The sequence below is a fragment of the Oncorhynchus mykiss genome, unplaced genomic scaffold, assembly GCF_013265735.2.
Source record: "Oncorhynchus mykiss isolate Arlee unplaced genomic scaffold, USDA_OmykA_1.1 un_scaffold_564, whole genome shotgun sequence".
Taxonomy (NCBI): domain Eukaryota; kingdom Metazoa; phylum Chordata; class Actinopteri; order Salmoniformes; family Salmonidae; genus Oncorhynchus; species Oncorhynchus mykiss.
This window is the reverse complement of record NW_023494011.1, coordinates 1-14,430: the sequence shown is the minus strand read 5'-3', so window position 1 is coordinate 14,430 and position 14,430 is coordinate 1. Positions and strand designations below refer to the sequence as shown.

General features: G+C 40.6%; 15 non-coding genes across 15 annotated transcripts; all 15 read left to right on the top strand.

Moving 5' to 3' along the window:
* Positions 1 to 31: 31 nt before the first annotated feature.
* On the top strand, positions 32 to 105 carry trnat-agu. Its single transcript has one exon. It is a non-coding gene; the product is annotated as a tRNA-Thr (tRNA).
* Positions 106 to 389: 284 nt separating this feature from the next.
* trnah-gug lies at positions 390 to 461 on the top strand. The gene has a single exon. It is a non-coding gene; the product is annotated as a tRNA-His (tRNA).
* A 947-nt stretch (positions 462 to 1,408) lies between these two features.
* trnat-agu lies at positions 1,409 to 1,482 on the top strand. The gene has a single exon. It is a non-coding gene; the product is annotated as a tRNA-Thr (tRNA).
* Positions 1,483 to 1,766: 284 nt separating this feature from the next.
* Positions 1,767 to 1,838, top strand: trnah-gug. Its single transcript has one exon. It is a non-coding gene; the product is annotated as a tRNA-His (tRNA).
* A 946-nt stretch (positions 1,839 to 2,784) lies between these two features.
* Positions 2,785 to 2,858, top strand: trnat-agu. The gene has a single exon. It is a non-coding gene; the product is annotated as a tRNA-Thr (tRNA).
* Positions 2,859 to 3,142: 284 nt separating this feature from the next.
* Positions 3,143 to 3,214, top strand: trnah-gug. The gene has a single exon. It is a non-coding gene; the product is annotated as a tRNA-His (tRNA).
* A 947-nt stretch (positions 3,215 to 4,161) lies between these two features.
* trnat-agu lies at positions 4,162 to 4,235 on the top strand. Its single transcript has one exon. It is a non-coding gene; the product is annotated as a tRNA-Thr (tRNA).
* A 284-nt stretch (positions 4,236 to 4,519) lies between these two features.
* trnah-gug lies at positions 4,520 to 4,591 on the top strand. Its single transcript has one exon. It is a non-coding gene; the product is annotated as a tRNA-His (tRNA).
* Positions 4,592 to 5,538: 947 nt separating this feature from the next.
* On the top strand, positions 5,539 to 5,612 carry trnat-agu. Its single transcript has one exon. It is a non-coding gene; the product is annotated as a tRNA-Thr (tRNA).
* A 284-nt stretch (positions 5,613 to 5,896) lies between these two features.
* Positions 5,897 to 5,968, top strand: trnah-gug. Its single transcript has one exon. It is a non-coding gene; the product is annotated as a tRNA-His (tRNA).
* A 939-nt stretch (positions 5,969 to 6,907) lies between these two features.
* Positions 6,908 to 6,981, top strand: trnat-agu. The gene has a single exon. It is a non-coding gene; the product is annotated as a tRNA-Thr (tRNA).
* A 1,304-nt stretch (positions 6,982 to 8,285) lies between these two features.
* On the top strand, positions 8,286 to 8,359 carry trnat-agu. Its single transcript has one exon. It is a non-coding gene; the product is annotated as a tRNA-Thr (tRNA).
* Positions 8,360 to 9,660: 1,301 nt separating this feature from the next.
* trnat-agu lies at positions 9,661 to 9,734 on the top strand. The gene has a single exon. It is a non-coding gene; the product is annotated as a tRNA-Thr (tRNA).
* Positions 9,735 to 11,050: 1,316 nt separating this feature from the next.
* Positions 11,051 to 11,124, top strand: trnat-agu. Its single transcript has one exon. It is a non-coding gene; the product is annotated as a tRNA-Thr (tRNA).
* Positions 11,125 to 14,155: 3,031 nt separating this feature from the next.
* trnah-gug lies at positions 14,156 to 14,227 on the top strand. The gene has a single exon. It is a non-coding gene; the product is annotated as a tRNA-His (tRNA).
* Positions 14,228 to 14,430: the final 203 nt, after the last annotated feature.

The following is a 14,430-nucleotide window of genomic DNA, read 5'->3' as shown; positions in this document are numbered from 1 at the left end:
GTTCACATCTGCAACATATATGACTTTTATGGGTGCTGTGGCTTAGTTGGTTAAAGTGCCTGTCTAGTAAACAGGAGATCCTGAGTTCAAATCTCAGCAGTACCTTTTTATTGTTCACATTGGTGGAGAAGGTCAGAGGGGAGGGCACTCAAGTTTCCTCACCAATGGGTTTAGAGAATTAGAGATGACGTGAGGAGGATGCAATTGAGATATTCCAATGTCACGGAAAAAGGGCACTTTTTGAATGAGAAAAAACCTACCGACTGTGTAAAGCTCCACTGTTTCTTCAGTTTATTCATTATCGAGACCAAAATTAAAAGAGTTTAGCCAGCTTGTGCACATCACTTTCACAGCCTATGTAGGCTTTACAAAGCCAGCTCTTGTAGCCGGCCGTGATCGTATAGTGGTTAGTACTCTGCGTTGTGGTCGCAGCAACCCCGGTTCGAATCCGGGTCACGGCACTGCAATGTAATTTTAGAAGGGTTGTTTTTTGAATGAGTTAAGACTTACTATGCAAGCTAAGAAACTCAGCAACTCTGCCGTTTGACAAAGTTCCCCACCATATTGTAGGTTAATTACTTACACGAAATGATTCATCTGCTGTTTCAGACGTTTTTACAATTTTTAAGCTCCAGAGCCAAATGAGAAATGCAGTGTCCTCGAACGACCAACATTATGAAGAAATAGTATATGATTCTGAATGTTCACTCATATCTCGCGACCCACCTATGACATGTTAATAACCGCTTTGGGTCCCAAATCATAGTTTAAGAATTCATGTCAGAGGTTCTTGAGTTTATTCATCTCAAGACCCAAATGAAAAATGTACTGTCCTCGAATGATCATAGTTACGAAGAAATAGTATGTGATTACCATTGATTACTGATATCTCGCTACCCACCTCTCACCAGTGTTGCCAACTTAGCGACTTTGTCGCTATATTTAGGAGGTATTCAGAAAAAAGACAAGAATCGACAGAAGAAAGTTCAATTGTAGTTCTAAACATACTTAGGGTGTTTTTTTACTCACTTTTTGTCTCTCCCGAGACGTTATTCCTCTCTCCTACAGCGTCAATCACAATTACATCCACTTGGCCAATTATGAAAATTATGTGATGACGTCATTTAGCGACTTCTAGCTACTTTTAGGACCAGCAATAGCTACTTTCCTTCCTGAGGATTTGGCAACACTGCCTCTCACATGATCAGGCCCACTTTGCGTCCCAAAACGTAGCTTAAGAAACCCTGTTGCTAGACAATTGAAGGTGTCTGTATCGTTTCCAATATTAGTAAAAGACATCTCTTTTGTGATGTGATTTTGCTAGACAGAGATGTGGGTTAAATTAATGAGACTGGTTTGATTCAAATAGGTGTGGGTGTTCACATCTGCAACATATATGACTTTTATGGGTGCTGTGGCTTAGTTGGTTAAAGTGCCTGTCTAGTAAACAGGAGATCCTGAGTTCAAATCTCAGCAGTACCTTTTTATTGTTCACATTGGTGGAGAAGGTCAGAGGGGAGGGCACTCAAGTTTCCTCACCAATGGGTTTAGAGAATTAGAGATGACGTGAGGAGGATGCAATTGAGATATTCCAATGTCACGGAAAAAGGGCACTTTTTGAATGAGAAAAAACCTACCGACTGTGTAAAGCTCCACTGTTTCTTCAGTTTATTCATTATCGAGACCAAAATTAAAAGAGTTTAGCCAGCTTGTGCACATCACTTTCACAGCCTATGTAGGCTTTACAAAGCCAGCTCTTGTAGCCGGCCGTGATCGTATAGTGGTTAGTACTCTGCGTTGTGGTCGCAGCAACCCCGGTTCGAATCCGGGTCACGGCACTGCAATGTAATTTTAGAAGGGTTGTTTTTTGAATGAGTTAAGACTTACTATGCAAGCTAAGAAACTCAGCAACTCTGCCGTTTGACAAAGTTCCCCACCATATTGTAGGTTAATTACTTACACGAAATGATTCATCTGCTGTTTCAGACGTTTTTACAATTTTTAAGCTCCAGAGCCAAATGAGAAATGCAGTGTCCTCGAACGACCAACATTATGAAGAAATAGTATATGATTCTGAATGTTCACTCATATCTCGCGACCCACCTATGACATGTTAATAACCGCTTTGGGTCCCAAATCATAGTTTAAGAATTCATGTCAGAGGTTCTTGAGTTTATTCATCTCGAGACCCAAATGAAAAATGTACTGTCCTCGAATGATCATAGTTACGAAGAAATAGTATGTGATTACCATTGATTACTGATATCTCGCTACCCACCTCTCACCAGTGTTGCCAACTTAGCGACTTTGTCGCTATATTTAGTGAGTATTCAGAAAAAAGACAAGAATCGACAGAAGAAAGTTCAATTGTAGTTCTAAACATACTTAGGGTGTTTTTTACTCACTTTTTGTCTCTCCCGAGGCGTTATTCCTCTCTCCTACAGCGTCAATCACAATTACATCCACTTGGCCAATTATGAAAATTATGTGATGACGTCATTTAGCGACTTCTAGCTACTTTTAGGACCAGCAATAGCTACTTTCCTTCCTGAGGATTTGGCAACACTGCCTCTCACATGCTCAGGCCCACTTTGCGTCCCAAAACGTAGCTTAAGAAACCCTGTTGCTAGACAATTGAAGGTGTCTGTATCGTTTCCAATATTAGTAAAAGACATCTCTTTTGTGATGTGATTTTGCTAGACAGAGATGTGGGTTAAATTAATGAGACTGGTTTGATTCAAATAGGTGTGGGTGTTCACATCTGCAACATATATGACTTTTATGGGTGCTGTGGCTTAGTTGGTTAAAGTGCCTGTCTAGTAAACAGGAGATCCTGAGTTCAAATCTCAGCAGTACCTTTTTATTGTTCACATTGGTGGAGAAGGTCAGAGGGGAGGGCACTCAGGTTTTCTCACCAATGGGTTTAGAGAATTAGAGATGACGTGAGGAGGATGCAATTGAGATATTCCAATGTCACGGAAAAAGGGCACTTTTTGAATGAGAAAAAACCTACCGACTGTGTAAAGCTCCATTGTTTCTTCAGTTTATTCATTATCGAGACCAAAATGAAAAGAGTTTAGCCAGCTTGTGCACATCTCTTTCACAGTCTATGTAGGCTTTACAAAGCCACCTCTTGAAGCCGGCCGTGATCGTATAGTGGTTAGTACTCTGCGTTGTGGTCGCAGCAACCCTGGTTCGAATCCGGGTCACGGCACTGCAATGTAATTTTAGAAGGGTGGTTTTTTGAATTGAGTTAAGACTTGCTATGCAAGCTAAGAAACTCAGCAACTCTGCCGTTTGACAAAGTTCCCCACCATATTGTAGGTTAATTACTTACACGAAATGATTCATCTGCTGTTTCAGACGTTTTTACCATTTTTAAGCTCGAGAGCCAAATGAGAAATGCAGTGTCCTCGAACGACCAACATTATGAAGAAATAGTATATGATTCTGAATGTTCACTCATATCTCGCGACCCACCTATGACATGTTAATAACCGCTTTGGGTCCCAAATCATAGTTTAAGAATTCATGTCAGAGGTTCTTGAGTTTATTCATCTCGAGACCCAAATGAAAAATGTACTGTCCTCGAATGATCATAGTTACGAAGAAATAGTATGTGATTACCATTGATTACTGATATCTCGCTACCCACCTCTCACCAGTGTTGCCAACTTAGCGACTTTGTCGCTATATTTAGTGAGTATTCAGAAAAAAGACAAGAATCGACAGAAGAAAGTTCAATTGTAGTTCTAAACATACTTAGGGTGTTTTTTACTCACTTTTTGTCTCTCCCGAGGCGTTATTCCTCTCTCCTACAGCGTCAATCACAATTACATCCACTTGGCCAATTATGAAAATTATGTGATGACGTCATTTAGCGACTTCTAGCTACTTTTAGGACCAGCAATAGCTACTTTCCTTCCTGAGGATCTGGCAACACTGCCTCTCACATGCTCAGGCCCACTTTGCGTCCCAAAACGTAGCTTAAGAAACCCTGTTGCTAGACAATTGAAGGTGTCTGTATCGTTTCCAATATTAGTAAAAGACATCTCTTTTGTGATGTGATTTTGCTAGACAGAGATGTGGGTTAAATTAATGAGACTGGTTTGATTCAAATAGGTGTGGGTGTTCACATCTGCAACATATATGGCTTTTATGGGTGCTGTGGCTTAGTTGGTTAAAGTGCCTGTCTAGTAAACAGGAGATCCTGAGTTCAAATCTCAGCAGTACCTTTTTATTGTTCACATTGGTGGAGAAGGTCTGAGGGGAGGGCACTCAGGTTTTCTCACCAATGGGTTTAGAGAATTAGAGATGACGTGAGGAGGATGCAATTGAGATATTCCAATGTCACGGAAAAAGGGCACTTTTTGAATGAGAAAAAACCTACCGACTGTGTAAAGCTCCACTGTTTCTTCAGTTTATTCATTATCGAGACCAAAATGAAAAGAGTTTAGCCAGCTTGTGCACATCACTTTCACAGTCTATGTAGGCTTTACAAAGCCACCTCTTGAAGCCGGCTGTGATCGTATAGTGGTTAGTACTCTGCGTTGTGGTCGCAGCAACCCCGGTTCGAATCCGGGTCACGGCACTGCAATGTAATTTTAGAAGGGTGGTTTTTTGAATTGAGTTAAGACTTGCTATGCAAGCTAAGAAACTCAGCAACTCTGCCGTTTGACAAAGTTCCCCACCATATTGTAGGTTAATTACTTACACGAAATCATTCATCTGCTGTTTCAGACGTTTTTACCATTTTTAAGCTCGAGAGCCAAATGAGAAATGCAGTGTCCTCGAACGACCAACATTATGAAGAAATAGTATATGATTCTGAATGTTCACTCATATCTCGCGACCCACCTATGACATGTTAATAACCGCTTTGGGTCCCAAATCATAGTTTAAGAATTCATGTCAGAGGTTCTTGAGTTTATTCATCTCGAGACCCAAATGAAAAATGTACTGTCCTCGAATGATCATAGTTACGAAGAAATAGTATGTGATTACCATTGATTACTGATATCTCGCTACCCACCTCTCACCAGTGTTGCCAACTTAGCGACTTTGTCGCTATATTTAGTGAGTATTCAGAAAAAAGACAAGAATCGACAGAAGAAAGTTCAATTGTAGTTCTAAACATACTTAGGGTGTTTTTTACTCACTTTTTGTCTCTCCCGAGACGTTATTCCTCTCTCCTACAGCGTCAATCACAATTACATCCACTTGGCCAATTATGAAAATTATGTGATGACGTCATTTAGCGACTTCTAGCTACTTTTAGGACCAGCAATAGCTACTTTCCTTCCTGAGGATTTGGCAACACTGCCTCTCACATGCTCAGGCCCACTTTGCGTCCCAAAACGTAGCTTAAGAAACCCTGTTGCTAGACAATTGAATGTGTCTGTATCGTTTCCAATATTAGTAAAAGACATCTGTTTTGTGATGTGATTTTGCTAGACAGAGATGTGGGTTAAATTAATGAGACTGGTTTGATTCAAATAGGTGTGGGTGTTCACATCTGCAACATATATGACTTTTATGGGTGCTGTGGCTTAGTTGGTTAAAGTGCCTGTCTAGTAAACAGGAGATCCTGAGTTCAAATCTCAGCAGTACCTTTTTATTGTTCACATTGGTGGAGAAGGTCAGAGGGGAGGGCACTCAGGTTTTCTCACCAATGGGTTTAGAGAATTAGAGATGACGTGAGGAGGATGCAATTGAGATATTCCAATGTCACGGAAAAAGGGCACTTTTTGAATGAGAAAAAACCTACCGACTGTGTAAAGCTCCACTGTTTCTTCAGTTTATTCATTATCGAGACCAAAATTAAAAGAGTTTAGCCAGCTTGTGCACATCACTTTCACAGCCTATGTAGGCTTTACAAAGCCAGCTCTTGTAGCCGGCCGTGATCGTATAGTGGTTAGTACTCTGCGTTGTGGTCGCAGCAACCCCGGTTCGAATCCGGGTCACGGCACTGCAATGTAATTTTAGAAGGGTTGTTTTTTGAATGACTTACTATGCAAGCTAAGAAACTCAGCAACTCTGCCGTTTGACAAAGTTCCCCACCATATTGTAGGTTAATTACTTACACGAAATGATTCATCTGCTGTTTCAGACGTTTTTACAATTTTTAAGCTCCAGAGCCAAATGAGAAATGCAGTGTCCTCGAACGACCAACATTATGAAGAAATAGTATATGATTCTGAATGTTCACTCATATCTCGCGACCCACCTATGACATGTTAATAACCGCTTTGGGTCCCAAATCATAGTTTAAGAATTCATGTCAGAGGTTCTTGAGTTTATTCATCTCGAGACCCAAATGAAAAATGTACTGTCCTCGAATGATCATAGTTACGAAGAAATAGTATGTGATTAACATTGATTACTGATATCTCGCTACCCACCTCTCACCAGTGTTGCCAACTTAGCGACCTTGTCGCTATATTTAGTGAGTATTCAGAAAAAAGACAAGAATCGACAGAAGAAAGTTCAATTGTAGTTCTAAACATACTTAGGGTGTTTTTTACTCACTTTTTGTCTCTCCCGAGACGTTATTCCTCTCTCCTACAGCGTCAATCACAATTACATCCACTTGGCCAATTATGAAAATTATGTGATGACGTCATTTAGCGACTTCTAGCTACTTTTAGGACCAGCAATAGCTACTTTCCTTCCTGAGGATTTGGCAACACTGCCTCTCACATGCTCAGGCCCACTTTGCGTCCCAAAACGTAGCTTAAGAAACCCTGTTGCTAGACAATTGAAGGTGTCTGTATCGTTTCCAATATTAGTAAAAGACATCTCTTTTGTGATGTGATTTTGCTAGACAGAGATGTGGGTTAAATTAATGAGACTGGTTTGATTCAAATAGGTGTGGGTGTTCACATCTGCAACATATATGACTTTTATGGGTGCTGTGGCTTAGTTGGTTAAAGTGCCTGTCTAGTAAACAGGAGATCCTGAGTTCAAATCTCAGCAGTACCTTTTTATTGTTCACATTGGTGGAGAAGGTCAGAGGGGAGGGCACTCAGGTTTTCTCACCAATGGGTTTAGAGAATTAGAGATGACGTGAGGAGGATGCAATTGAGATATTCCAATGTCACGGAAAAAGGGCACTTTTTGAATGAGAAAAAACCTACCGACTGTGTAAAGCTCCACTGTTTCTTCAGTTTATTCATTATCGAGACCAAAATGAAAAGAGTTTAGCCAGCTTGTGCACATCACTTTCACAGCCTATGTAGGCTTTACAAAGCCAGCTCTTGTAGCCGGCAGTGATCGTATAGTGGTTAGTACTATGCGTTGTGGTTGCAGCAACCCCGGTTCGAATCCGTGTCACGGCACTGCAATGTAATTTTAGAAGGATTGTTTTTTGAATGAGTTAAGACTTACTATGCAAGCTAAGAAACTCAGCAACTCTGCTGTTTGACAAAGTTCCCCACCATATTGTAGGTTAATTACTTACACAAAATGATTCATCTGCTGTTTCAGACGTTTTTACAATTTTTAAGCTTCAGAGCCAAATGAGAAATGCAGTGTCCTCGAACGACCAACATTATGAAGAAATAGTGTATGATTCTGAATGTTCACTCATATCTCGCGACCCACCTATGACATGTTAATAACCGCTTTGGGTCCCAAATCATAGTTTAAGAATTCATGTCAGAGGTTCTTGAGTTTATTCATCTCGAGACCCAAATGAAAAATGTACTGTCCTCGAATGATCATAGTTACGAAGAAATAGTATGTGATTACCATTGATTACTGATATCTCGCTACCCACTCTCACCAGTGTTGCCAACTTAGCGACCTTGTCGCTATATTTAGTGAGTATTCAGAAAAAAGACAAGAATCGACAGAAGAAAGTTCAATTGTAGTTCTAAACATACTTAGGGTGTTTTTTTACTCACTTTTTGTCTCTCCCCGAGACAGTTATTCCTCTCTCCTACAGCGTCAATCACAATTACATCCACTTGGCCAATTATGAAAATTATGTGATGACGTCATTTAGCGACTTCTAGCTACTTTTAGGACCAGCAATAGCTACTTTCCTTCCTGAGGATTTGGCAACACTGCCTCTCACATGCTCAGGCCCACTTTGCGTCCCAAAACGTAGCTTAAGAAACCCTGTTGCTAGACAATTGAAGGTGTCTGTATCGTTTCCAATATTAGTAAAAGACATCTCTTTTGTGATGTGATTTTGCTAGACAGAGATGTGGGTTAAATTAATGAGACTGGTTTGATTCAAATAGGTGTGGGTGTTCACATCTGCAACATATATGACTTTTATGGGTGCTGTGGCTTAGTTGGTTAAAGTGCCTGTCTAGTAAACAGGAGATCCTGAGTTCAAATCTCAGCAGTACCTTTTTATTGTTCACATTGGTGGAGAAGGTCAGAGGGGAGGGCACTCAGGTTTTCTCACCAATGGGTTTAGAGAATTAGAGATGACGTGAGGAGGATGCAATTGAGATATTCAATGTCACGGAAAAAGGGCACTTTTTGAATGAGAAAAAACCTACCGACTGTGTAAAGCTCCACTGTTTCTTCAGTTTATTCATTATCGAGACCAAAATGAAAAGAGTTTAGCCAGCTTGTGCACATCACTTTCACAGCCTATGTAGGCTTTACAAAGCCAGCTCTTGTAGCCGGCCGTGATCGTATAGTGGTTAGTACTCTGCGTTGTGGTCGCAGCAACCCCGGTTCGAATCCGTGTCACGGCACTGCAATGTAATTTTAGAAGGATTGTTTTTTGAATGAGTTAAGACTTACTATGCAAGCTAAGAAACTCAGCAACTCTGCTGTTTGACAAAGTTCCCCACCATATTGTAGGTTAATTACTTACACGAAAATGATTCATCTGCTGTTTCAGACGTTTTTACAATTTTAAGCTCCAGAGCCAAATGAGAAATGCAGTGTCCTCGAACGACCAACATTATGAAGAAATAGTGTATGATTCTGAATGTTCACTCATATCTCGCGACCCACCTATGACATGTTAATAACCGCTTTGGGTCCCAAATCATAGTTTAAGAATTCATGTCAGAGGTTCTTGAGTTTATTCATCTCGAGACCCAAATGAAAAATGTACTGTCCTCGAATGATCATAGTTACGAAGAAATAGTATGTGATTAACATTGATTACTGATATCTCGCTACCCACCTCTCACCAGTGTTGCCAACTTAGCGACTTTGTCGCTATATTTAGTGAGTATTCAGAAAAAAGACAAGAATCGACAGAAGAAAGTTCAATTGTAGTTCTAAACATACTTAGGGTGTTTTTTACTCACTTTTTGTCTCTCCCGAGACGTTATTCCTCTCTCCTACAGCGTCAATCACAATTACATCCACTTGGCCAATTATGAAAATTATGTGATGACGTCATTTAGCGACTTCTAGCTACTTTTAGGACCAGCAATAGCTACTTTCCTTCCTGAGGATTTGGCAACACTGCCTCTCACATGCTCAGGCCCACTTTGCGTCCCAAAACGTAGCTTAAGAAACCCTGTTGCTAGACAATTGAAGGTGTCTGTATCGTTTCCAATATTAGTAAAAGACATCTCTTTTGTGATGTGATTTTGCTAGACAGAGATGTGGGTTAAATTAATGAGACTGGTTTGATTCAAATAGGTGTGGGTGTTCACATCTGCAACATATATGACTTTTATGGGTGCTGTGGCTTAGTTGGTTAAAGTGCCTGTCTAGTAAACAGGAGATCCTGAGTTCAAATCTCAGCAGTACCTTTTTATTGTTCACATTGGTGGAGAAGGTCAGAGGGGAGGGCACTCAGGTTTTCTCACCAATGGGTTTAGAGAATTAGAGATGACGTGAGGAGGATGCAATTGAGATATTCCAATGTCACGGAAAAAAGGGCACTTTTTGAATGAGAAAAACCTACCGACTGTGTAAAGCTCCACTGTTTCTTCAGTTTATTCATTATCGAGACCAAAATGAAAAGAGTTTAGCCAGCTTGTGCACATCACTTTCACAGCCTATGTAGGCTTTACAAAGCCAGCTCTTGATAGCCGGCCGTGATCGTATAGTGGTTAGTACCTCTGCGTTGTGGTCGCAGCAACCCGGTTTCCGAATCCGGGTCACGGCACTGCAATGTCATTTTAGAAGGGTTGTTTTTGAATGAGTTAAGACTTAACTATGCAAGCTAAGAAACTTCAGCAACTCTGCCGTTTGACAAAGTTCCCCACCATATTGTAGGTTAATTACTTACACGAAATGATTCATCTGCTGTTTCAGACGTTTTTTACCATTTTTAAGCTCCGAGAGCCAAATGAGAAATGCAGTGTCCTCGAACGACCAACATTATGAAGAAATAGTGTATGATTCTGAATGTTCACTTCATATCTCGCGACCCACCTATGACATGTTAATAACCGCTTTGGGTCCCAAATCATAGTTTAAGAATTCATGTCAGAGGTTCTTGAGTTATTCATCCTCGAGACCCACAAATGAAAAAGTAACTGTCCTCGAATGATCATAGTTACGAAGAAATAGTATGTGATTACCATTGATATACTGATATCTCGCTACCCACCTTCTCACCAGTGTTGCCAACTTAGCGACTTTGTCGCTATATTTAGTGAGTATTCAGAAAAAAGACAAGAATCGACAGAAGAAAAGTTCAATTTGTAGTTCTAAACATACTTAGGGTGTTTTTTACTCACTTTTTGTCTCTCCCGAGACGTTATTCCTCTCTCCTACAGCGTCAATCACAATTACATCCACTTGGCCAATTATGAAATTATGTGATGACGTCAATTTAGCGACTTCTAGCTACTTTTAGGACCAAGCAATAGCTACTTTCCTTCCCTGAGGATTTGGCAACACTGCCTCTCACATGCTCAGGCCCACTTTGCGTCCCAAAACGTAGCTTAAGAAACCCTGTTGCTAGACAATTGAAGGTGTCTGTATCGTTTCCAATATTAGTAAAATACATCTCTTTTGTGATGTGATTTTGCTAGACAGAGATGTGGGTTAAATTAATGAGACTGGTTTGATTCAAATAGGTGTGGGTGTCACATCTGCAACATATATGACTTTTATGGGTGCTGTGGCTTAGTTGGTTAAAGTGCCTGTCTAGTAAACAGGAGATCCTGAGTTCAAATCTCAGCAGTACCTTTTTATTGTTCACATTGGTGGAGAAGGTCAGAGGGGAGGGCACTCAGGTTTTCTCACCAATGGGTTTAGAGAATTAGAGATGACGTGAGGAGGATGCAATTGAGATATTCCAATGTCACGGAAAAAGGGCACTTTTTGAATGAGAACAAACCTACCGACTGTGTAAAGCTCCACTGTTTCTTCAGTTTATTCATTATCGAGACCAAAATGAAAAGAGTTTAGCCAGCTTGTGCACATCACTTTCACAGCCTATGTAGGCTTTACAAAGCCAGCTCTTGAAGCGCCCGTGATCGTATAGTGGTTTAGTACTCGGCGTTGTGGTCGCAGCAACCCCGGTTCGAATCCGGGGTCACGGCACTGCAATGTAATTTTAGAAGGGTTGTTTTTGAATGAGTTAAGACTAACTATGCAAGCTAAGAAACTCAGCAACTCTGCCGTTTGACAAAGTTTCCCCACCATATTGTAGGTTAATTACTTACACGAAATGATTCATCTGCTGTTTTCAGACGTTTTTTACCATTTTTAAGCTCCAGAGCCAAATGAGAAATGCAGTGTCCTCGAACGACCAACATTATGAAGAAATAGTGTATGATTCTGAATGTTCACTCATATCTCGCGACCCACTATGACATGTTAATACCGCTTGGGTCCCAAATCATAGTTTATAGAATTCATGTCAGAGGTTCTTGAGTTTATCATCTCGAGACCCAAATGAAAAATGTACTGTCCTCGATGATCATAGTTTACGAAGAAATAGTATGTGATTACCATTGATTACTGATATCTCGCTACCCACCTCTCACCAGTGTTGCCAACTTAGCGACTTTGTCGCTATATTAGTGAGTATTCAGAAAAAAGACAAGAATCGACAGAAGAAAGTTCAATTGTAGTTCTAAACAACTTAGGGTGTTTTTACTCACTTTTTGTCTCTCCCGAGACCGTTATTCCTCTCTCCTACAGCGTCAATCACAATTACATCCACTTGCCAATTATGAAAATTATGTGATGACGTCATTTAGCGACTTCTAGCTACTTTTAGGACCAGCAATAGCTACTTTCCTTCCTGAGGATTTGGCAACACTGCCTCTCACATGCTCGGCCCACTTTGCGTCCCAAAACGTAGCTTAAGAAACCCTGTTGCTAGACAATTGAAGGTGTCTGTATCGTTTCCAATATTAGTAAAAGACATCTCTTTTGTGATGTGATTTTGCTAGACAGAGATGTGGGTTAAATTAATGAGGACTGGTTTGATTCAAATAGGTGTGGGTGTTCACATCTGCAACATATATGACTTTTATGGGTGCTGTGCTTAGTTGGTTAAAGTGCCTGTCTAGTAAACAGGAGATCCTGAGTTCAAATCTCAGCAGTACCTTTTTATTGTTCACATTGGTGGAGAAGGTCAGAGGGGAGGGCACTCAGGTTTTCTCACCAATGGGTTTAGAGAATTAAGAGATGACGTGAGGAGGATGCAATTGAGATATTCCAATGTCACGGAAAAAGGGCACTTTTGAATGAGAACAAACCTACCGACTGTGTAAAGCTCCATGGTTCTTCAGTTTATTCATTATCGAGACCAAAATGAAAAGAGTTTAGCCAGCTTGTGCACATCACTTTCACAGCCTATGTAGGCTTTACAAAGCCAGCTCTTGAAGCCGGCCGTGATCGTATAGTGGTTAGTACTCTGCGTTGTGGTCGCAGCAACCCGGTTCGAATCCGGGTCACTGGCACTGCAATGTAATTTTAGAAGGGTTGTTTTTGAATGAGTTAAGACTTACTATGCAAGCTAAGAAACTCAGCAACTCTGCCGTTTGACAAAGTTCCCCACCATATTGTAGGTTAATTACTTACACGAAATGATTCATCTGCTGTTTCAGACGTTTTTTACCATTTTTAAGCTCCAGAGCCAAATGAGAAATGCAGTGTCCTCGAACGACCAACATTATGAAGAAATAGTGTATGATTCTGAATGTTCACTCATATCTCGCGACCCACCTATGACATGTTAATAACCGCTTTGGGTCCCAAATCATAGTTTAAGAATTCATGTCAGAGGTTCTTGAGTTTATTCATCTCGAGACCCAAATGAAAAATGTACTGTCCTCGAATGATCATAGTTACGAAGAAATAGTATGTGATTACCATTGATTACTGATATCTCGCTACCCACCTCTCACCAGTGTTGCCAACTTAGCGACTTTGTCGCTATATTTAGTGAGTATTCAGAAAAAAAGACAAGAATCGACAGAAGAAAGTTCAATTGTAGTTCTAAACATACTTAGGGTGTTTTTTACTCACTTTTTGTCTCTCCCGAGACGTTATTCCTCTCTCCTACAGCGTCAATCACAATTACATCCACTTGGCCAATTATGAAAATGATGTGATGACGTCATTTAGCGACTTCTAGCTACTTTTAGGACCAGCAATAGCTACTTTCCTTCCTGAGGATTTGGCAACACTGCCTCTCACATGCTCAGGCCCACTTTGCGTCCCAAAACGTAGCTTAAGAAACCCTGTTGCTAGACAATTGAAGGTGTCTGTATCGTTCCAATATTAGTAAAAGACATCTCTTTTGTGATGTGATTTTGCTAGACAGAGATGTGGGTTAAAATTAATGAGACTGGTTTGATTCAAATAGGTGTGGGTGTTCACATCTGCAACATATATGACTTTTATGGGTGCTGTGGCTTAGTTGGTTAAAGTGCCTGTCTAGTAAACAGGAGTTCCTGAGTTCAAATCTCAGCAGTAGCTTTTTATTGTTCACATTGGTGAGAAGGTCAGAGGGGAGGGCACTCAGGTTTTCTCACCAATGGGTTTAGAGAATTAGAGATGACGTGAGGAGGATGCAATTGAGATATTCCAATGTCACGGAAAAAGGGCACTTTTTGAATGAGAAAAAACCTACCGACTGTGTAAAGCTCCACTGTTTCTTCAGTTTATTCATTATCGAGACCAAAATGAAAAGAGTTTAGCCAGCTTGTGCACATCACTTTCACAGCCTATGTAGGCTTTACAAAGCCAGCTCTTGAAGCCGGCCGTGATCGTATAGTGGTTAGTACTCTGCGTTGTGGTCGCAGCAACCCCGGTTCGAATCCGGGTCACGGCACTGCAATGTAATTTTAGAAGGGTTGTTTTTGAATGAGTTTAAGACTTACTATGCAAGCTAAGAACTCAGCAACTCTGCCGTTTGACAAAGTTCCCCACCATATTGTAGGTTAATTACTTACACGAAATGATTCATCTGCTGTTTCAGACGTTTTTACAATTTTTAAGCTTCAGAGCCAAATGAGAAATGCAGTGTCCCTCGAA